The sequence below is a fragment of the Chlorocebus sabaeus genome, chromosome 15 (genome assembly GCF_047675955.1).
Source record: "Chlorocebus sabaeus isolate Y175 chromosome 15, mChlSab1.0.hap1, whole genome shotgun sequence".
Lineage (NCBI taxonomy): Eukaryota > Metazoa > Chordata > Mammalia > Primates > Cercopithecidae > Chlorocebus > Chlorocebus sabaeus.
Genome location: NC_132918.1, coordinates 44,808,944 through 44,833,731, shown reverse-complemented (window position 1 = coordinate 44,833,731; position 24,788 = coordinate 44,808,944). Strand labels below are relative to the sequence as shown.

At 37.2% G+C, this 24,788-nt stretch overlaps 1 protein-coding gene across 1 annotated transcript in view; it reads right to left on the bottom strand.

Moving 5' to 3' along the window:
- PLSCR4 (phospholipid scramblase 4) overlaps positions 1–19,518 on the bottom strand; it is a 60,279-nt gene extending 40,761 nt beyond the window's left edge. The window contains exon 1 of the mRNA XM_008008812.3: positions 19,363–19,518. The gene's annotated coding sequence lies outside the window, so the exon portion shown is untranslated. The remainder of the gene's footprint in view (positions 1–19,362) is intronic.
- Positions 19,519–24,788: the final 5,270 nt, after the last annotated feature.

The following is a 24,788-nucleotide window of genomic DNA, read 5'->3' as shown; positions in this document are numbered from 1 at the left end:
TTCCTGTGATTTGGCCTTGAATGCAAATGAATTTGAGGGACACACAGAGATGAAAAGGGTAAATAAAATCTCATGTTTTATGGCTGAAAAACAAAATAGAAGAGACCCAGAAAACTGGTAAGTAGCAAGGAGATCATGAAGAAGATGCAGCTTGGGATTGTCCCTATAAAGTTGTTTATGAACTCCTCAGCTAATCCAGGAGTAATGAATGCATGGATCTGATCCTAAACATCTGATCCTAACGAAGACTTTAGAGCTGAAATAAAGGAGATGACTGCTCAGGTCTCAGACTGGCCAAGGGTTGTGCACACACTAAAGAGATCGAAATACCATGGCAAAGACTTTCAATATTAAATGAACTGACATTGAAATCATAACTCACAAAAGGCTGGCCAGAACTTTTGGCCTCAATCCAAGTGGATCAACTGCCTGCCAAAATAATTAGAAAATCAATTAGCTCCATGGCATTTCGGTAAGACTCAGAATCTCATAAAATAACATGCAAAATGACTACAACGCAACATAAAATTATAGTTCAAAAAAAAACCAGAAAAACCTCCACTGATGTGGAAAAAGAAAATTGAAAGATGATGATATGGTTCAGCTCTGTCCCCACCCAAATCTCATGCTGAAATGTCATCCTCCATGCTGGAGGTTGGGCCTGGTGGGAGGTGATTGGGTCATGGGGGTGGTTTCTAATAGTTTAGCACCATCTCCCTAGTGCTGTTCTTGCGACAAGAGTTCTCATGATATTTAGTTGTTTAAAAGTGTATGGCATCTCTCCCATCTCTCTTTTCCACCTGCTCCCACCATGTGAAGTTCTAGCTCCCCATTTGCCTTCTGCCATGATTGAAAGTTTCCTGAGGCCTCCCCAGAAGCCAAGCAGACTGCCAGCATCATGCTTCCTGTACAGCATGATGCTATACAGGATGAAGTCCTGATGAAGTCCAGGCTGATGCGGTCTCAGAGGGAAATGACAGACTTCGTATTAGTAACTAGAGCAAAGGTACTTCTGTTCCTTAACAAAGCAATTGGTTACATTGTGCCCTGCCCTAGAGATCTGTGAGACTTTGAACTAGGGAATGATGATTTTGGGTATCTGGCAGCAGAAATTTCTAAGCAGCAAAACATCAAGATGTGTCCTGCTTCTAATAACCTGTGCTCACACGCGTGAGCAAAGAAGTGACCTAAAACTGGAACTTATATTTAAAAGGGAAGCAGAGCATAAAAGTTTGGAAAATTTGCAGCCCAGCCATGCAGTAGAAAAGAAAAACTCATTTTCAGTGGGGGAATTCAAGCAATCTTGAGAAATTTACGTAACTGGAAGGAAAGAAATTGCTCCTAGCCAAGACAATGGGAAAACATGCCTTGAATGCATTTCAGAGACCTTTGAGGCAGCTCCTCCCATCATAGCACTGGAGGCTTAGGAGCGAAGAATGGTTTCCTGGGCCAGGTGCAGGGCCCTGCCATGTTGCACAACCTCAGGACACTACTCCCTGAATCCCAGCTGCTCCACTTCTATCCATGGCTAACAGGGCACTGGATGCAGCTCAGGCTGCTGCTTCAGAGGGTGGAAACCATTAAGCATTGGTGGTTTCCATGTAGTGTTAAGCCTGCAGGTACACAGAGTGTAAGAGCTGAGGCTTGGGAACCTCTGCCTAGATTTCAGAGGATGTATGGAAAAACCTAGATATATAGGCATAAGCCTGCTAAAGGGGGAGAGCCTCATGGAGAAACTCTCCTACAGCAGTGTGGAGGGTAAATGTGGGTTGGAGTCCCCACACAGAGTCCCCATTGTGGCACTGCCTAGTGTAGCTGTGAGAATAGGGCCACCACCCTTCAGGCTCCAGAATGGTAGAGCTACCGGCAGCTTGCAGCCTTCACCTGGAAGAGCCATAGGCACTCAATATCAGCCCATGAGAGCAGCCATGGCCACAAAGGTGGAACTGCCCAAGATTTTGAGAGCCTACCACTTGCATCAGTATACTCTGGATGTGAGACATGAAGTTAAAAGAGATTATGTTGGAGATTCAACATTTAATGACTACTCTGCTGGGTTTTGGGCTTGGACTTACATGGGGCCTGCAGTCTGTCTTTTGGCCGACTTCTCCTTTTGGAACAGGAGTATTTACCCAATTGCTGTACCCTCATTACCCTCATTGTATTTTGGGAATAACTTTTTTTTATTTAAAAAGAAAAAACAAACAAACAGGCTCATAGGCAGAAGGGACTAGCCTTCTCTCAGATGAGACTTTGGACAGTGGACTTTTGAGTTAATGCTGGAATAAGGTAAGACTTTGGGGACTGTTGGGGACAATTTTATTTTGAAATGTAAGAAGGACATGATTTGGGGGGGTAGCCAGGAACAGAATAATATGGTTGGGATCTGTGTCCCTGCCCAAATGTCATGTTGAAATGCAATCTCCAATGCTGGAGGTGGGCCCTAGTTGTAGGTTATTGGGTCATGGGGGCAATTTCTAATGGTTTAGCACCACCATACCCCCAGTGCTATTCTTATGATGACAGTTCTCATGAGATCTGGTTGTTTAAATGTTTGTGACACCTCTCCACTCTCTCTTTTCCTCCTGCTCTGGCCATGCGAAGTGATAGATCCCTGTTTGCCTTTTCCCTGATTGTAAGTTTTCTGAGGTCTCCTTAAAAGCCAGCAAATGGCCAGCATCATGCTCCTATACAGCCGGTAGAACCATCAGCCAATTAAACCTCTTTTCCCTGTCTCAAGTATTGCTTTATAGCAGTGTAAGAACAGACTAATAGAGATGTCAATGCCAAGATAACAAAGATGTTGGAATTATCTGACCACTTAAAGCATCTGTTTTTAAGATGCTCTAAGAAAAACTGGGTTGGCAGTAAAGAGGAAAGATTGAAAGTCTCAGCAAAGAAATAAAAGCAATAAAGGAGCAAATGGAAATTTTAGAACTAAAAAGTAGAGTAACAAAAATTTAAAATTCACTGGATGGATTCAATAAAAAAATGCAGACTATAAGGACAGTTACTGAGCTTAACAACAGATCAACAGAATTATCCAGTCTGAAGAACAGAGAGGAAAATTATTAAATTAAAAAATGAACTAAACTTTACGGGTCAGTGGGATAATACCAAAGGTTAACATTACTAGTATCAGAGTATCAGAAGAATAGGAAAAAAAAAAAAAATAGTGCAGAAAAAAATATTTGAAGAATAATGGCTGAAAACTTTCTTGATTTTGCAAATGATATAAACAAACAAATATGTAAAGCTCAGTGAATCCCTGACAAGATAAACTAAAACTATCTACTCCAAGACTTATCATAATGAAATAGCTACGAACTAAAAAGATAAAGTTAAAATCCTGAAAACAAGCAGAGAAAACTAATACATTAACTAGATAAGGTTTAATAATTAGACTGACCATCGGTTTCTCATCAGAAAATCCAAGAGGGCAGAACAAATGAAATAATATTTTTCTATTTTTAAAGTGCTCAGGGAAAACAACTGTTAATCCAGAACTCTATATGAAGGAAAAACATCCTTCACAATGAGTGTAAAATAAAGACATACTGCCTAAAAGTAAAACTAAAATAATTTGTTGCCACCAAACCTGCTAAAAAGAAATTCATAATCAAAGTTTTATATATAAGGAAAATAAAATAGCAAAAGAAAACTTGGAACATCAGGAATTTAAAAAAATCAATCAATAAATAAAATACACTATTTTCTGTTAAATTACTTTATTTTTTTTTTTTATTTGGAGATGGGTTCTTGCTATCTTTCCTGGGTTTGGAGTACAGTGCTATTATCACAGCTCACTGCAATCTTAAACTCCCGGGTTCAAGTGGACCTCCTACATCAGCCCCCATGGTAGCTGTGACTACAGGCAAATGCCACTGTGCCCAGCTAATTTTTAAATTTTTTTGTAGAGACAAGGGTCTTGTTTCATTGCTCAGTCTGATCACAAATTCTGGACTTCAAGGGACCCTCTGCCTTGGCCTCCCAAAGATCTGGGATTACAGCATGAGCCGCCATGCTTGGTCTTAAATTCTTCAAAATAGTTTTGATGAAGAAAGTAAAAATTATAACATTTTTCAAGGAGGTTTACAATGTCTGTAGGTGTAATACATAAGACAATAACATAAATTGATGAGTATAAGGGGACCTACATATGATGGTAATACTTCTACATTCTATTTGAAATGGTAAAATATTAATTATAAGAATGCTGTTAAAAGTTAATTGTACATATGTGTGTGTGTATATATGTATATATACACACACATACACACACACATATGTATATATACAGAGAGAGAGAGACGTGCCCAGAGTCATCAATAAAATCACTATTCACAAAGATACAGTCTAAAACACAATAAAGAAATAAATGCTACAAAAAATTCAAACAGCATTAAGGAGCCCTTATAATGGATGAGATAAAGAAGAACAAAAAGGAGAACAAGCATGCAAAAATTCAAACCTATCAATATTTATGTGTAAAATCATGTACTAAGCATATAAACAAAGACTGAGGTTATCAGAATAGTTGAATGCATATTTTTTAATGACCCTGATATTGTTTGGCTGCGTCCCCACCCAAATCTCATCTTGAATTCCTAGGTTTTGTGGGAGGGACCCAGTGGAAGGTAACTGAAACATGGGGGCAGGTCTTTTCTGAGCTGCTTTTCTTATAGTGAGTAAGTCTTATGAGATTTGATGATTTCACAAGGGGAAGTTTCCCCCACACAAGCTCTTTCTCTTGGCCTGCCGTCATCCACATAAGATGTGACTTGCTCCTCCTTGCCTTCACCATGATTGTGAGGTCTCCCGAGTCATGTGGAACTGTAAGTCCGTTAAACCTCTTTCTTTTGTAATTTGTCCCATCTCAAGTATGTCTTTACCAGCAGTGTGAAAATGGACTAATACAGACTCAATTACATGCTCTCTAAAAAAAAACTAACTTCAAATGTAATAATAAGGTAGAAAAAGATGAAACAGAAAAGGGTTAAAGAAGAAAGGATAAGAAAGATATACTATATGTACACCAATATGAAGAGAGTTAGAATGTAACACATATAGAAAACAAGTAGCAAAACATCTGACATAATTCCTACCTTACCAGTAATTATCTTAAATGTAAATGGATTAAACAATCCAATCAAAAGGTAGAGACTAGCAGAATGGATTAAAAAAGAAACAGAAAACATGATCCAACTGTATGTTGTAAACAAGAGATACAATTTATAAAGACAAACAGGTCGAAAAAGGAAAGAGGTGTACTTCGTGTTAACCAAAGAAGAGCTGCAGTGGCTATACTAATCTTACACAAATAAACCTTTAAGACAAAAACTATTACTGAAGACTAAGAAGAATATTTCATAAACAGAAGAAAAAATTAATCTCTCAGGAAGATATAACAATTATACATTTATCTGCACATCACCATACAGCCACAAAATACACAATCAAAACCTGATAAAATTGATGGGAAATATACATATATTATGAACCAATTAAATCTATAATTATCTGTGTAACACTGCAACCAACAATTGCAGAATACCTTATTTTTAAGTGCGTATGAAACATTCTCCAAAATAGAACATTCGTTAGGCTATAACATGAGCCTCAATAAATTTTTAAAAATTGAAATCATATAAAATATTATCTGAATACCATGGAAAATTAAATCATAAATCAACAATAGAAAAAAGTTGAAGAAATTAAAAATATGTGGATATTAAACAACAGTATCCTTAATAAGCAATGGGTTGGCAAAAAAATCACAATGAAAATTCACAATGAAAAGACAAAAGGCCACAAACTTATGGGGTACAGCCAAAGCAATGTTTTGAGGCAAATTTATAGTTGTAAATAAAAATAATTTTAAAAAATAAAGCTCTTGTATACATAACCTAATCTTCCTCTGTAAAATATTACTGAAAGAGCAAATTAAAATCAAGCAAGAAAAAGGAAAGAAATAAAGATTAGAGTAGGAATAAATAAAATAGAGAATAAAAGAGAAAATCAAAAAAGCTAAAAATTGTTGCTTTGAAAAGATCAAAATTAACAAACTTTTGGATATACTAATAAAGAAAACGAAAGAGAAAAGATTCAAATTACCAAAATAATGAATGAAAAGAGCCATATTAATACTAACCTCACATTGAAAAGAAAAAAGGATTATAGGGGAATAAAAATTAGCAAACTACCATATGCCAATTAGATACAGTAGATGAAATGGATGAATTCCTAGAAGACAGACACTACCAAAACTGACTCAAGAAGAAACAGGAAACCTGAATAGAACTGTAATAAGAGGCTAAATTAGTAACAAAAAAACTTTCCACAAAAAAAACCCAGGTACAGATGATTTACTTGTGTATTCTAACTAATACTTAATAAAGAATGAATACCAACCCTTTGCAAACTCTTCTAAAACTCACTTTATTTCAGTATGACCCTTATATCAAAATCAGGTAAAGACAATACAACAAAACTACACTAATAACCATGAAGAATACTGACACAAAAATTCTCAACAAAATACTTGAAAACTGAATCCACAATATACCACAATACACCACGACCAAGTGAGATTTATTGTAGTAATAAAACGGTTTATCAAACAAAAAATTCAATCAATGAATATATCAGGGTAATAAAATAAGGGACAAAACCCACATAATCCTAATAGATGACAGAAAAAAATATTCAAAAGAATCCAGTAGTCTTTCTTGATAAAAACAATAAACAGTCAACAATCTAGAAATATAGTAGAACTTTCTTAATCTGGTAAGACACTTGTGAAGCACTCCACAACTAATGTCATACTCAACAGAGAAAGGCTAAATGCTTTCCCTTAGGACCAAAACAAGACAAGAGTAGGTACTGTTACTATTTCTTTTCAACATTGTACTGGAGGTTCTAGCCAGAGTTATTAGGTTAGAAAAAAAGAAATAAAGCCATCTAAATTAGAAATAAAGAAATGTGACGTACATTTTTAAGTCATATCAAAGTTTCTAAGGCAATCATTAAAAACTAAGAATAAACAAGTTAATCAATGCAGCAGGATACAAGGCTATTATACAAAGATCAATTGTATTTCTATACCCTGGCAATGAACAATGCAGGATATCAATTACACTTATAATAGTATCAAAAAGAATAAAACAACTAGAAATAAATTTAAATAAAAAGTACAAGACATGTGCAGTTAAAACCATGAAATGTTGAAAGAATTAAAGAAGATCTAAATAATAAGAAAGATATCCCAAGTTCATCTTAATATAGTTAAGATAGCAATACTCCCCAAATTTACCTAGCGATGAAACAAAATCACTATCAAAATACAAGTTGTCTTTTTCCAGAAACTAATAAGCTAAAACACAGAGTTCATATAGAAATAAAAGGGACCCATAAAGACCAAAACAATCTTGGCAGCAAATGAAAAATGGAAAACTCAGACTTCCTGATTTCAAAACTTACTACAAATCTACAGCAATCAAAACAATATGGTATTGGTCCAAAGAATAGACATATAGGCCAATGGAACAGAAATGAGAATCCAGAAATAAATCTTTGCATTTATAGGTAATTAATTTTTGACAAGGATACTAAGACGGCAAGGAACAGTCTTTTCAACAAATAGTGCTGAAACAACTGTACATCCACATACAAAAGAAACAAAAACAACCCAAGAGCTAAAACAAAACAAACTTGGACCCCTATAATACCCAATACAAATAATTAATCAAAGTATATTATAAACTTAAATGCAAGCCAGACGCGGTGGATCACACCTGTAATCCCAGCACTTTGGGAGGCCGAGGCAGGCAGATCACCTGAAGTTGGGAGTTCAAGACCAGCCTGACCAACATGGAGAAACCCCATTTCTACTAAAAATACAAATTGCTGGGTGTGGTGGTGTATGCCTGAAATGCCAGCTACTTGGGAGGCAGAGGCAGCAGAATCGCATGAACCCAGGAGGCAGAGGTTGCTGTGAGCCAAGATTGCACCATTGCAATCCAGCCTGGACAACAAGAGTGAAAGTTTATCTCAAAAAAAAAAAAAAAAAAAAAAGGAAAAAGAAAACTTAGATGCAAAAGATAAAGCTAATAAACGTTAGAAGAAAACACAGGAATAAATCTTCATTACTTTGAGTTAGGCAATGGTTTCATTGATATGACACCAACAGTAAAAGCAACAAAAATAAATAAATTGGACTCATAAAAATTTAAAAGGTTTGTAGTTCAAAGGACATCAGAAAGAAAATGAAAACACATCCCACAGAATGAGATAAAATATTTTCAAATCATTTATCTGAGAGACTTTTGTCTAGAATAAAGAACACTCCAACTCAAAAATAAAGACAAATCAATTGAAAAATGGCCAAGGAATTTGCATATTTCTTCAAAGAAGATATATTAAAGCCAATAAGCACATAAAAATATTCTCAATATCACTAGTCATTAAAAAAATGTGGATCAAAACTAATTAAGGCATTAAGGCTGGGCACAATGGCTCATGCCTGTAATCTCAACACTTTGGGAGGAAAAGGTAGGAGGATTCCTTAAGGTCAGGAGTTAGAAACCCTGGGTAACATCATGAGACCCTGTCTCTACAAAAAATTAAACATTAGCTGGGCATGGTGGCATGCACCTGTAGTCCCAACTACAGGAGAGGCTGAGGTGGGAGGATCTCTTGAGACCAAGAGTTCAAGGCTGCATTGAGCTATGACTGTGTCACTGCACACTAGCCTGGGTGACATATCAAGACCCTCTCTTGTAAAAAGTAACAACTAAACTATAATTAGATACTTTTCACACCTAGTAGGATGGCTATAATAAAAAACATTTAATAACAAGTTTTAGGAAATATATGTAGATATTGAAACTTTCACATGTTGCTAAGGATCGCAAAATGTTACAGCTGCTTTGAAAATCAGTCTGTAAGTTCCTCAAAAGGTTAAACATGGAGTTTCATTATGGTTAATACAGTTAACCATATCCTCTAGTAGTTTCATTTCTAGGTATACACCTAAGAGAAATGAAAATAAATGCCTTCACAAACATATGCTCATAACAGCATTACACATAATAGCTAACAAGTAGAAACAACTCAATATCCATCAACTAATGAACCGATCAATTTTTAAATATCCCTACAATGAAATATGGCTCAGCCGTACAAAGTAATTTAGTATTGATACATGCTATATCCTGGATGAACCTTGAAAACATGACACTACTAGAAAGAAGTCAGTCACCAAAAAAACCATATCGTGCATGATTCTACTTATGTGAACTACCCAGAATAGGCAAGTTCATAAAGGTAGAAAGTAGATTTGTGGTTTCAAGAAGATGGGAAATGACTGCTATTGAGCATGGGTTTCTTTTTGGAATTATGAAAATATTCTAACATTAGACTGTGGTGATAGGTTGACAACTCTGAATACACTAAAAATCAATGAACGGTATACTTTGAATGGGTGAATTTTATGGTATGTGAATTATATCTCAACAAAGTCATTACAGAGAAAAAGAAAGCTGGAGTGGTTCTATTAATATCTCACAAGTAGATTTCAGAGCAAAGAAAATTACCAGAGATAAGAAGGGCTATCACTTAAAAGTAAGAGACAATTTCTTAACAAGAAACAGCAATCCTAAGTGTGACTGATCCTAACAATGGAGCTTCAAAATACATGAAGCTAAAACTGGCAAAATTTAAACAAATGAGGACAAATCCACAGTTATAGTTGAGGATTTTTACACTCCATTCTTAGAAATCTATAAGAACAAGCAGAGGGAAAATCAGCAATGATACTGGCACAACTAGGCAGCATCATCAACCAACACTGACATTTCTAGGACACCCCACCCAACAGCATTCGAATAAGCATTCTTTTCAACATACAGAACATTCACCCAGACAGACCACATTCTGGCTCATAAAACAAATCTTAAAATATTACAAAAAAATTAAAATCATACAGCTTGTTCTCTGACCATAACGTAATGAGCTAGGAATTACTAACTGCAAGATAACAGGAAATTCTCTAACCTCATAAAAATAAAACAACACATTTCTACATAATCTAAATCATAACCTGATAAATTAAATTGGGCCTAAAGCTGCCTCTGCAAGTAGCAGACTGCAACCTGATTTGAGGGCGTATTCTTGTAACAAGTAGCTGAAGTCTCAGCCAATGACGGTAGCAGAGCTTCAGCCAATCACGGGCTGTCAACTGATCAGACCATGTCTGTTGAAGGCAAATGCCTCATCACACCATGACCAAATAAAGTAAATACTAGGCTGGATCCAATCAACTGATTTATATATGTCACTTCTTTCCTCTGTTTATGAATACTGCCTGCCCATGTTGCTGGGTGGAGCTCTCTGAAACTCTTCTGGTTATCAGTGCTGCCTGATTCATGAATCGTTTTTTGCTCAGATAAACTCTGCTGAATTTGTCTCAAGTTTTTCTTTTAAGAGTTTCACACGAGAAGTCAGATCTTGAAGCAAACTTCCAGTGATCCCAGGAGCACCGAGTGACCAAGGTAAGGTACCCACCATGCCCCATGTGCTCACTGCTCTTTCTCAGCAACTGGGGTCATGGGTGAGGTTTTTTTAAATCTGAGCTTCATGAACTTCTGAGTTGAGCTGAGTTTGAGCATTTTTGATCTACACTGGTTTCAAAGTCATGACAAAAACAGGACTAGGCCCAGTAGGGAGGCCTCAGGTATTTTACTGGGTCAGACACAAAATAAACTCCGTTCAATAGATAGGAAAGGTTAATAAAAGACATGGAATCATGGATTTATCTGGTCAAAGGTTGCTAGAACTTCACCATCTGCAATTGTAGGCAACTCCATGTATAAAAACTAGAGACCCAGAACCTGTGCTTTTCGAGACGAATGGGAGAACCTTACCAAAAGTAACTTAGAATGGCTACAGTGGGAAAATTCCTTACAAAGGCAAACAGGTTTATGTCTTTACAGTTGTAACGGCTACAGGGCCCAAGAGTAGCTCTTAATACATATTTTAAATCCAAACCAATGGATCCCAAAATAAAGAACCCTATGCCTCAAGATGTCTGCCTTTATGGTAAACAGCCATGCAACTGGAAAAGACATTGCCCACTTTTATACCAGCCATCTAATGGATCCACTCCCTTTTGTCTGAACTCTTTCTCCACTAGAGGAAGCCCCCAAAGACTTTAATCCCAAAACAATAACCCATCAGTCTCTCAGAAAGGAAAAACAAATTCTGTGATGGGGGTTTCAAATCAAACCTAAAAAGTTCCTAATTGACACTTGGACCATTTTCTGAAAAATAAAAGTTGTATGAATTCTTCAAAATCAAAAAAATGTGTAAGAATTTGTTCTCTCTGTTATTTGTATTTCATCCTGCTTCTTCCACGGGAATCTTTCAGTTGACTGAAACCCCTCTTCTCAAGCTCCTGCTAACTATATGCTCTGCCAACTGTATACATCTCTTTCTTGTCATCATGATCCTGACTATGCTCTAAAACTGTTGAAGAACAAAAAAAAAAAAAAAAAAAAAGAAAGCAAAACAAAAACTGTTATGTCTGTCATTTATTCTTGAAAACAAAGAAACGAACAATCTCTAACTTATATAAGATTAAAATATTCATGCAGAATTCTGGCACATAAAATGCTATATAGACTAAGCATCGCTAATCCAAAAGTCCAAAATCTGAAATGCTCTCCTGGCTAACCCGGTGAAACCCCGTCTCTACTAAAAAATACAAAAATCTAGCCGGGCGAGGTGGCGGGCGCCTGTAGTCCCAGCTACTCGGGAGGCTGAGGCAGGAGAATGGCGTGAACCTGGGAGGCGGAGCTTGCAGTGAGCTGAGATCCGGCCACTGCACTCCAGCCTGGGCGACAGAGCGAAACTCCACCTCAAAAAAAAAAAAAAAAAAAAAAAAAAAAAACTTTGAGCACCAACACGATGTCACAGTGAAAGATGATGAGGACACTGTCAACACTGCAAAGTGCCTATAGATGACATGGTGAAAACATGTGATGGGTTTATTGAAGGACTAGAAGAGCATTCATTCATCACAGAATAAGAAATTGTGTCAGTTTATAAAATCAACAGAGACTTCTAAGACAAAACCATTGTTAATGAGTTAGTGAGATGACTCCAGAGGAAACATTTTGAAAAGTCATCCATCAGAATGCTTTCTCATTTGTAGAGAAAACACTTGCTGGTCACTTGGCTACTTCTGATATTTCTTCTCACTTAAAATAATAAAATACAGTGAATAATAACCTTGTAATCAAAATACAGCATTGTAGATAAAGAATGAAAGCCTGCCATTGCTTATTGGTGGCTTTCTGATACAGGCATTCTGGAGATACTACTGCGCTGCTTAGTTACCCTGAACACACTGTCTTTTTCACTGTATTAATGACACATCCTATTTTTTACTGTTAAGCACTTATTTGGGAGTAATATAAGAAAATGATTACTTATCAGTAGCATAATGAATTGAGAGTCAGGAATGATGGCGATGTCACATAACCACAGATTGTCCACACGGGTGATTGAGATACTGATACCTTTGCTTTCCAATGGTTCAATGTACATAAATGTTTCATACCCAACATTATCAAAAATATTGTATAAAATCATCTTCAGGCTATGTGTTTAAAACATAATGGGACATAAATTTCACATTTACTTGGATCCCATCCTCAAGATAGCTCATTATGTACATGCATGCCTTGTTTTATTGTGCTTTGCTATACTGTGATTCACAGATATTCCATTTTTTTAAACAAATTGAGGGTTTTTGGCATCCTTGTATCGAGGACTCTATCAGTACCATTTTGTAGAACAGCATGTTATCAGTTTGTCTCTTTGTCACATTTTGGTAATTCTCACAATATTTCAGACTCTTTCATTACAATTAATCTGTTATGGTGATCTATGATCAGTGTATTTGATGTTACTATTGTAATTGTTTTGGGACCCCATGAACCATGCCTATGTAGGATGGTGAACTTAATAAATTTTGTTGTGACTCCTCTACAGAGCAACTATTCTCCCATCTCTCTCCCTATACTAGGACCTCCCTATTCCCTGAGACACAACAATATTGAAATTAGGCCAGTTAATAAGCCTACAAATGCCTCTAAGTACTCAAGTGAAAAGAAGGTTCGTGCATCTCTCACTTTAAGTCAAAAAGCTGGAAAAGATTAAGCTTAATGAGGAAGGCATGTTGAAAGCAAAGACAGGCCAAAAGCTAGGCCTAGATTCCTCTGATGAATCTAGGCAATGTAAATTGAAAACTTTCTAAGAAGGATCCACCATTTTAGGTGCCATTAAGAACTTTTGTTATTCATGGGAGGAAGTCAAAATATAAATATCAACAGGAGCTTGGAAGAAGTTGATTCCAACCCTCCTGGATGATTTTGCATGGTTCAAGACTTCACTGGATGAAGTACCTGCAGATGTGAGAGAAATAGCAAGAGAACTAAGAATTAGAAATGAAGCATGAAGATGTTACTGAATTGTTGCAGTCTCATGATAAAGCTTTAAAAGATTGCTTCTGTGGATAACGAAGAAAAATGGAAGCCATTTCCCAGGTGATTTTAATATATCCCCTCCCCTCCTGGTCCCAACACACACACCTCCAGTTATAGAGCTATGAAATTTTACCCCATTCAGATAAAAACCTATCTGCTGTAGGAATCATAATACATTCAATCAAATGTTCAATTTACCAACATAAATCTATTTTTTTCTCAAATCTCATTTGTAAGCCCAAGTAAATTTCCTCTATACCAAATTCAAAATAAATTCAAAATATGCCATATAACATTTTCAAGTGATGTGTTCTCATTTTCACAAAAGGAATGCACAATGAAAATAGTAGTAATTGTAAACTACATAAATATCAAGCACAATTGTTAAGTAAACACATAGTGAAACATTACGATAAAATCATGTTCCTTTAAAAATATAGTAACAAATAGTTTTGTAAAAATCATTAAATGTTTACATTCAAATGTTACACATATAATCTGGATAATTATAATGATAGCAATGTTTTTAAAAGTATGGAAAACCTGGAGAAAATATGCTAAGATATAAACATTTCCTCTTTAAATTTTCTACAATAGACGTATAATAGATTATATAAACTGAGTTTTTAAAATAATTGTAAAAACCTGACAATGTACTCTCTTGTGAATCTGTAACTAAAAAGACATGCATGTTCATCAAAGATAAAATTTTATGCACACCTTTCCAAGTACGATCCTCTTTATAGACTTTAAGCCAAATTTCTTGGCTCCTATGGTGGACTGTGTTGATTACTTTTATGGGTTTCTTGGCTACAAGGAACTGGATAGTTCAGTGGGCTTAACATCAGTGGATTGAAGTCCAATGACTGAAGAATTCAGTCATTTCTGTAGACATCTTGTAAACTTAATAAGTTGCTGTCACATGGGCTGGAATTAGAGAAACTAATTGCAGGCTTGCACAAAAGATAAACCTAGGTCCATGTTGATAAAATATGCTGCAGCAAGAATGTCCCATAAATACACAGTATCTTCATTATAATCACATGTTAACCCATATGTATTTAATTGTATCTTTGCATAAAATCAATTCTAGAAGAAACTTAGGGAGTGATTAATTTTCAACAAATTAAAAGGGCAAAACCTAAGATTTTATAGTGTTGTTTTTATAACCTATATCAATATATTTATTATTTTATTAACATCATGACTCCTTTAAAAGAAAACATGTATGGTAGAATATTTCATTCTCTTTAGCAAATGTGAAGGATCTTGGAGGTTAGCTATTTGGCTTTAATATAAAATAAAAGATGAGATTAAATGAAAGCAAATTGATAGCCACAGTCCATACATAACCTTTATTAAACATATTAATTTGGTTCAAATTGTTTAAAGAGAATATCAGGTGTCTCCTTTTAAGCTTTCAAGCGGGAAATGTTTTTGTTATTTAGAGTACAAAAATATCCGAACAATATTCTCATGATGTTTATACAAGACATTAAGAAAACATTACCATGCCAACTGTGATTACCAATAACACCTCGTTGTCACTTTACAGCTAGTCTTTTAGTATTTAAAATTGTAGTAAAACAAGATGTCATGTTGCATACAGTTAAGTCATTTCGATAAGAAACTTTACATTTATGAAAACAGACTTTAAAAAAATAGATGTTACGTGCAAACACAAATATAATTCAAGGAACCAGCAGTGCATAAATTTACACAATACATGTATACAAAAAAACCCCACCTACTCCAATTCCCATTTCCCATTTCAAAAGGCAACCACAGACATTAGATTTTTTTTTTGTCTTCCAAGAGATTTTCTAAGCATATATAAAGTAATATACATCGTTTTTATACAAATGGCGATCATCTATATACTTTTCTGTGTCTTTGTCTTTTCATTTATTAAAATGTGTTGATGTTAATTACATTTCAGTCCATATAACCTTATTCTTTTTAATGGCTGAAACATAATGCATTTAACTGGCTGCTTAATGACAAAAACTTAAATCGTTTCCAAATTTAGGCTATTATCAAAAATGCTGAAAAAAATATTTTCTTCCTGTGTATCTGTGCATTAAATTATTGAAAGGAGAATTGATGGATCAAAGTTTTGTACATTTTTAAAGATACTATCCAGTTGCACTCTAAAGAATTTGAATCAATTTAGACCCCAGACAAAAAGTTACATCCCTAACACAGTATTTTATCAACATTTTTGTAGTTGTCAATCGGATATGTAAAAAAAAAAAAAAAAAAAAAAAAAAAAAATTGGTTTTATTTTCCATATATCTTATAATGAGGAGGCTGAGCCACTTTTATTATTTGTTTGAAAGCAATTTGCAACTCTATTTCTGTGAACTGCCTGTTTGTCATTTGTTCATTTCTGTTAGCTTTTTATTTCTGTCTTCTTTATATGAAAGGTATTAAAATTTTGTATTAAAATTATCCTTTCAAAACTTACTATTTGTCTTCACTGCATTTTTGTCACGCAATTTTAATTTTGAGACCAGGTCTCTTTCTGTTGCCCATGCTGCAGTGCAGTGGCATGATAATGGCTCACTGCAGCCTTGACCTCTCAGGCTCAATCAATTGTCCTGCCTCAGCCTCCTGAGCAGCTGGGACTACAGGTGGGTGCCACCATGCCTGGCTAATTTTTAAATTTTTTTAGAGGTGGGGTTTCGCCATGTTTCCCAGGCTGCTCTCAAACTCCTGGGCTAAAGCAATCTGCCCACTCCTGCCTCTCAAAGTACTGTGATGATAGGCATGAGCCACCGCCACCCAGCCTTATCATGCAATTAAAAACAAATTTTTTTGCAGTCCAATTTTAGATGTTTTCCTTCTTAAGGACTAGCATATCTATCTCTTTCATACTGAAGGACGAGCACCATAAAAATGAATTTTAGTACAATGCTGGTGAACATTATGAGTATGAACATTCCTGTATTTTTTGTTTATGAAAGTTAACTGGTTGTGAAATCTCTCAGGCAAAATTCTTCACTGCTGTGCTTGCAATAAACATCATAAACATCAATATTAGGGAAGGAGAAAAAGGAAGGGGACTTTAAAGGAAGCAGCTGAAAGAGGACACTTCTAAAAGAAAAAAAAATGAGACAATATGAAAGGTTTTGTGAAATATATTTCTTCTGTAGTAAACGACAATTAATATATTCAAGAAGGCAATATTCTGTATAAATTACCAATCACTATCAATTTTTTCTTATACACATGCATACATTATAGAAGTGTGTAATACAACATCCCTACTCATAATACAATTCAACGTATATTCCGAATTATTTACAAAAATATTTACTACACACACACACACACACACACACACACACACACACACACACAGTGTTTTAACTTGTTCTTTGTTTCATTTTGTGTTTTAACTTTAACTTATGTTTTGGACATATTCCAAGTTAGAACATTTAGAGCTACAGTGTTTTAAACTGTGTATTATTCTACCTTTGAAGATACCATACATTATGTAACCAATTCCCGATAAATGGCTACAGAGTTGTATCCATGTTTTCTACACTGTAAACAATCCTACTTTAAACATCTTTGACAGACATTTTTATTGGTACACTTGGGAGCATGTTTTGATGGAAAAATTCCAGTAAGTAAATGAACATTTGTAAATTTGAACAGCTTTAACCCTAAAAACAGTTTCACCAATTCACATTTCCACAAAAGTTTGCAAAATTATATTTTCCTCATTGCATTTTCAACAACACCTAAAGTTGTCAGACTTTCAAAATTTGTAAAATTAATGCAAAAATTGATGTCTTACTTTATATATGTTTTGGATAATCAGTGTGACTAACAGTATTCACTCTGCTTATTATTTGCTTATTATTTCTTTTGCTTTGAGTTGACTCATTTTATCCTTAACTGGGTCATTGATTTTGAAGGTCATTAATAAATTTTCTAGGTATATTAGCAAAATTATCTTTTTTTTCTATTAACAACGTCCCCAGTTTGTATCTTTTTTGGGGGATGGAAATGTTAATAAAAATCATGTCCCTAAATGGGTCTAGGTTTTTGTATTATGCTTAGAAATGCTTTTCCAGCATCCAGTGTGCACAAATACCTATTTGGGCTTTCTTTTTTCCTTTTTAGATTGCATATATTTAGATTTAAATTAGTAAGCCATCTGGACTACATTTGTCTGTTAACAGTGAGGAAAAGTTCCAGTTTTATTATTAGGTTTCCCAAATAAATTCCTGTTTGTCCAAGCACATTCAATTAAATGTTATTTCTTCTTCCCTCCCACTGATTTAAAATGTAAGCTTATCAAATCCCAGCTTTCTTTTTATTCTTCCATGTCTCTTCAGTTTCATTTACACATCTGGTAGTAGTTCTATTGCACTGACTTTTAATCACCATAGTTTTATAACACCTTTTATTATATGAAAAAGTCTCCACTATATATATGTGAATATGTATAATATTAAACGTTAAAATTATATATAATATATACAATAATTATATATTTTGTATATTATCATTTGTAATATACATAACATTAATATATGTTCTTTCACATGAGCTAAACAGTACAGTTAAAAACAGTAACAAAAATATTCAGTTAGGATTCTACTTATACGTTGTTTTAGAGAAATGATATCTGTACCCAGAAGAATGTTATGTACTTTTTTGGATTCTCATGCATATCTTTTTATACCTTCTTAAAAATAATTTCTCAATTCTGTGTTATTTCATGCCAAACTGAATTTTACTTTAATTGTATTATCTAGTTTATGTATAAACATCAATTGATTTCTATAAATTAAGTATGATGCAATTGGAAACTTTGATAAATTCACTTATGCTTCCCATCAAATTTCAGTGTTTCCTATGGACATTAAGGTATCCACTCACATCGTGCATAAAGTGATTATATGTCCCCTACCTGTTGTCACTCGCCTATGGAATTCACAACCATGTCACAGAGTGTAATGATTAGAATTCTTGTCTTTTTTACATTTAATGGAAATGCCGCTAGTATTTCACAGCTAACCATGAGGGCAGATAGACAGATGGAGGTTGTCTTGTATTACCATTACAGGAGAATGCAATTAAATTAGGAAATCTACTCCCGTTTAAGTAGTATCAAGTTTGGTGCATTGTATCTTCATGTACTTATTTTGGTGGCTCCATTTTAAATGCAATATAAAATTAAAAACTAAATTGCAGATCCCAAGGGAAGATAAATAAGGCCACAAAATAAAATTCTAAGTCTTTAAATATGAACGTTTTATTTCTAAAAACAAATCAACCACAGCTCCAAATCGCCCCAGTTTGCCCGAATTGACAATATGAGAGACAGATTCTCTCCTGTCACCGCCTCCACTCGCCGAGCATGTAGAGAAGTTACCATAAAGCGTTTTTACCTGCGAGTGGCCTGGCCTGAGTTCGTGAGAGCCAAGCCGTAGAAACGCCAGTTAGAGACCCAAGAGAAACCCGATCAAGCAAGACCTGTCACGCAGACCGAAACGAAAGGGCCGCCCCCGTGAAGTGCTGCCAGGACCCCCATCCCTGGGCAGGAAACTGCTCGCGCCCAAACCTGCTGCGTCTCCACCGCAGACGCACGCCCGACACCACGAAACTTCTGCAACCACCTGAGGATGCGACGCGAGCGCAGTGTCTGGGAACCGCCAGCGCAGGACGCCGCGCGACCCCCGCGCCTGCCCGCAGGCACCGCGGCCTCGGGCCTCCCCTCACCACAACCTCGGCCCCGCAGCCCGGGCGCCCGCGCCACACAGTCCTGCTCTGCGCCCGCCTGTCCAGCCCCACTCACCGCCTGCCCCGCAGAATGCTGGGCACCGGCGACGCCACACGCGGGTCTAGTTGTATTGGCAGAGGAAAGGGAAAGGAGAGGAGGCAGGGAAGGGAGACGGAAGAGGATTTTTCAAGTTATAAACAAAGTAAACGCGCGGAGGGGAGGGCAAGGCGCGGGGTCCGGGGGCGGGTCCGGCTCGCCTGGACCCTCCTTCCCCGCGCGCGGCCGCCCCGTCTGGGACCCCGCCCCGCGCTGGGAGAGCTGCCAGCCCGCGGGGGCGTCTTCCTGGAGGGGGTGGGGCACCCTGAAGTCCGCTGAAACCTAAAACCCGAATGGGAGGAAGAAATGAAGAAAACAAGTTGTCACTACTCTAATAAGAGGTGAAAGAAAAGATAAAAGCCAGCCCACGGTCACTTCCTATCAGAGGGGCAGGTTGCAGGGCCTGGGAAAAGGAGCTTTGTTCATAGATTACTGAGCCTAGAAAGAAAATGAAGAAACCCCTCTTTCTCAAGAGCCTTTTTGATTTGCATTTGCGCCCATCCCCAGGTCCTCGGCTTGGTGATTTAGCCTTGGCAATGCCGTGCTGGCTGGAAACACTTGGGCATGGGGCCCAGGAATTCTGTTTTCTTTTCCACAGAATTGGGGGAGGCCAATTTGATCTTGGAGGGAAGGTGGGAGAGACGCCAAGAAAGGGGAAAGGGAGCAGGTTGCCCATGTTTTCTGACATTGGGAGAAAAATGTCATTTGCTTATTACTGTTAGGCACAAATACTTCTTTCAAACCAATGGGATTCAGTTCTGTGGTGGTGCTTGGAGAGAAGCACAATACACTGACGGGAAGTGGGAGAACCTGAAGGTCGTCTCACCTTATAAAGAATCAGAACTGGACAGAAGTAAGTTTGATTAAGCTCTGAGGAGTACTTGGCAGAACCCCATTGTGGGAGAGGGTTGGATGGGGAAGGGGTGTGGGAGTGGAGTTCTAGCATTTTCCATTTTCCTTTATATGTGTGTTATTTGTTAATATTCCTGTGAGAATAGATTTAAAAATTCATACTGTTCTTCTCAGGAATAATTGCACAGAACATTTCTCAAATGCAGACATAGTATTTTATTGAAAGCATAAAACAAAGAAACTGGTGGTGAAACTAAATTATAACAGCATGTGTTACCTTTGTTTTAAATTTATGAAAGAGGCCAAGTAATTGAGCTTATGAATGTAAACATCCATAGTGGCCACATGAAAGATGCCAGAAATTTCAAGAGCAAAACATGTCTTGTGAAACATTTTGCTTTGAGGCATTAAAATAAAATCAAGTATGTCATACACCCCAAATCACAACTTTCGAGGGGAAGAAGAAGTAATCAATTTCCTGTCTTTCTGAAATTTCCTGATCTGATGACTATCCACGACATTTCCAGGGATGACAAATTCAATCCTTTTTATACTAATACCATTTTAGTTGCTCTGTTGCTCCAAGCTGTATTTCTTCGTGTTATTTCCCTTTCACTGGTTGTTCTTATGTTACCACAGTCTACTTAGAGTTAATAATGTACCACTTCACGTAAAGTTAAGAAATTTACAACTACTTGACAGTTCCTCAATTATATGTGCAAATGCTGTCAGATTTTACATACCCATTAGTTATAGACTACACAACACAATGTTTTAAGTTTTGCTTAAATAGTGTGTTGTCTTTTACAGAAATTAAAAGAAGAAGAAAATAGCTTTTCTATATTTCCACATACACACAATTTCCTGGGCTCCTCGTTTTTTTCTTGCAGATCTTAGTTTCACCTATTATCACTTACCTTCAGGCTAGAGACTTCCCTATAGTATTTCTTGTTAGTTTTGAGACAGGGTCTCACTCTGGTTGCCCAGGCTGGAGTACGGTGGCACAACCTCAGCCCACCGCAGCCTCCACCTCCTGGGCTCAGGTGATTCTTCCACCTCAGCATCCCAAGTAGCTGAGATTACAGGCGCACGCCACCATGCCCAGCTAATTTTTTTTTTTTCTTTTTTTGAGAGACGAGATTTGGCTATGTTACCTGGACTGGTCTAAAACTCCTGGATTCAAGCAATCTGCCTGCCTTGACCTACCAAAGTGCTGGGATTACAGGTGTGAGCCACTATACCTAGTCCCTTTAGTATTTCTTGTAGTGCAGAACAGCTACAGACAAATTCTTTTTAGATATTTTAAATCTAAAAATGTTTTTATTTTGTATGAATTTTGTAATGGTATTTTTACTGGTTATAGAATTCTGGGTGTACAGATTTTTTTATTTTATTCCCCAACAATTTTGACCTCCATTTTTATCTGACAGAATGCATATTATTGATTTTAAGAGTAACTTTTTATCATTGTCTGCAGTTAGTCTATGACATATGGTTCTTTTGGTATTTATTCTGCTGTGGTTTTCTGAGCTTCATAGATACATAAGTGGATATTATTCACAAAATTTGAAAAACTTTCAGTCATTGTTTCTTTACTGCACCGTCCCCATTTCTCTCTCGTCTCCTTCTGGAAATTCAGTTCAATTAATTGTATGTTGGATCATATGATATTGACTCACAGCTCACTAAGACTTTATTTTCTGATTTTTTTCTCTTTAAGTTAAATAATTTCTATGGCTCTCTCTCAAAAATATGCTGACCCTTATTTCAATCTACTGTTAAGTACGTTACAGTATTAACACTTTTCAGTGCTAGTATTTCTGTTTGGTTCATTTGTGCAGCTTCCATGTCTTTTGATGAGATTTCACATCTGTTCATTCACTAAGACCATGATTTTCTTAACTTTTTAACTTATAATAACTGTTTGATATGGTTTGGATCTGTGTCCCTGCCAAATCTCATGTTGAAATGTAATCCCCAGTGTTAAAGGTGGCCTGTTGGGAGGTATTTGGATTATAAGGGAGAATCTCCGGCTTAGTGCCTTAGTGATGAGTGTGTTCTTGCTCTGGTAGTTCCTATGAGATCTGGTTATTTAAAAGAGTGTGTCCCTTCCCCTCTCTCCCTGACTCCAGCTCTTTCCATTAATACACCTGCTCCCCCTTTGCCTTCTGCCACGATTGTAAGCTTCTTGATGCCTCACCAGAGGCAGATGCTGACACTGTGCTTCTTGTACAGCCTGCAGGACCATGAGCCAATTAAACGTCTTTTCTTTATAAATTATCCAGTCTCAGGCATTCCTTTACAGCAATGCAAGAACACCCTAACATACTGTTTTACTACTTTATACCAACATGTGTGTCACCTTGTCATGTATTTCTATGGGCTGGTGTTTTTTTTTTTTTTTTTGGATGATGAGTCATGATTTTCTTTTTCTTACAGTGGATATTACTTTTTTACTACACACAGGACATTGCAAATAAATATATCTGAGTTACGTCTTCCTCCTCTAAGGAGAAATCATTCTCTGGCAGGCATTTGCGGGCTGATCACCTTTAACATCCAGAGCCATTGGTTTATGCTTTAAAGCAGGACTATTGAATACCTGAAGATTTTACTAGGCTCCTCTATCCTTGGTGTTATTCAGATTCCAAACAGTGTTTCATTTGCTGTATACAGTAATTGAAATCTCTGTCCAGTCCTTTCAGCTGCAGCCTTCTGCTTTCTGCTGGCATTATTAGAGTGTCCCCAATAGACACACAGTTCCACAGTCAGTCAAGGATTTGAGGAATTTTTAATTGGCAGGTATTAATGTTATTGTCTTTGTGTCTCCCTACTTTCTGCGATTACTCTTCATTTATAACCACCCTGGTAGCCTGAAATCTCTACGCCAATATCACAACTCAGTAATTCTGATGCATTCTACTTGAGTTCTAGCTGTTACACTTGAGAACTGGGAGTACCCACAGGGAAAGTGTCTATAAATATGGGTCTCACTCAGTCACTGTAATTCCCTTTACTAGTTGAATTAGGACATTTTTGCATCACCACAAAAAAATACCTAAGGCTGGGTAATTTAAAAGAATAATGATTTAGTTGACTTGCAGTTCTGCAGCTTATACAGGAAGCATGACACCTAAATCTGATCTGCTTCTGGGGAGGACTCAGGGAGTTCTTACTCATGGAAGAAGGCAAAGCAGGAGTAGGCATGTCACATGGGAAGAGAGAGAGCCAAGGGAAAGTTCCTAGACTCTTTTAAAGTCTTTCAGGTCTTACATGAACTAACTGAGCAAAAAGTCAGTTATCACCAAAGGGCTGGTCTAAACCACTCATCGGGGATCCATCCTCACCATGTAATCACCTCCAACCAGGACCCACCTCTAATACTGGGAATCACATTTCAACAGGAGATTTTGAGGGGAGGAACATCCAAATCATATCATTCTACTCCTGGCCCCTCAAAACCTATGTATTTTTCACATTTTAAAATACAATATCAACTTCACAATAGTTCCCCAAAGTTATAACTTTTTCCAGTATTACTCAAAAGTCCCAAATTCCAAGTCACAAGTCCAGAGTTTCACATGGAGATGAGGGTTTTTTCTCTTTTTTTCACCTATGAACCAGTGAGATTAAAAACAAGTTATTTACCTACAATATACTGTGGTGGTACAGGCATTGGGTAAACATTCCCTTTCCAAAAGGGAGAAATTGGCCAAAAGAAAGGGGCAATAGGTCCCACACAAGTCTGATCCCAACAGAGCAGTCATTAAATCTCAAAGCTCCAAAATCTTCTTTGACTCCATGTCCCATATCCAGGGCATAGTGAGGCAAGTAGTGGGCTCCCAACACCTTGGGCAGCTCCACCCCCGTGGTGTTCCAGGGTGTGGCCCCCATGGCTGCTCTCATAGGTTGGAGTTGGTTGCCTGTTTTGGTTCTGGGATGAGGTTGCAAGCTGTCAGTGACTGTAACATTCTGGGGTCTGGAGGCTGGCAGCTGCCTTCCCACAGCTCCATTAGGTAGTGCCCTGTTGGGGACTCTGTGTGGGGCCTCCAAACCCACATTTCCCCTCTGTGCTGCCCTAGTAGAGATTCTATGTGAGGGCTCTGCCCCTGTAGCAGGCTCCTGCCAGGGCAGGCAGCCAAGCTTTCATTTTGTTTTGTTTTGGTTTTGGTTTTGGGTTTTTTTTGAGATGGAGTCTGGCTCTGTCGCCCAGGCTGGAGTGCAGTGGTTGGATCTTGGCTCACTGCAAGCTCCGCCTCCCAGGTTCATGCCATTCTCCTGCCTCAGCCTCCTGAGTAGCTGGGACTACAGGCGCCGGCCACCACCCTGGCTAATTTTTCTATTTTTAGTAGACAGGGGGTTTCACCATGTTAGCCAGGATGGTCTCGATCTCCTGACCTTGTGATCCTCCCACCTCGACCTCCGAAAGTGCTGGGATTACAGGCTTGAACCACCGCGCCCAGCCTTTGATTTTGTTTTTTTGAGATGGAGGTCGCCAAGGCTGGAGTGCAGTGGCACAGTCTGGGCTCACTGCAAGCTCCGCCTCCCGGGTT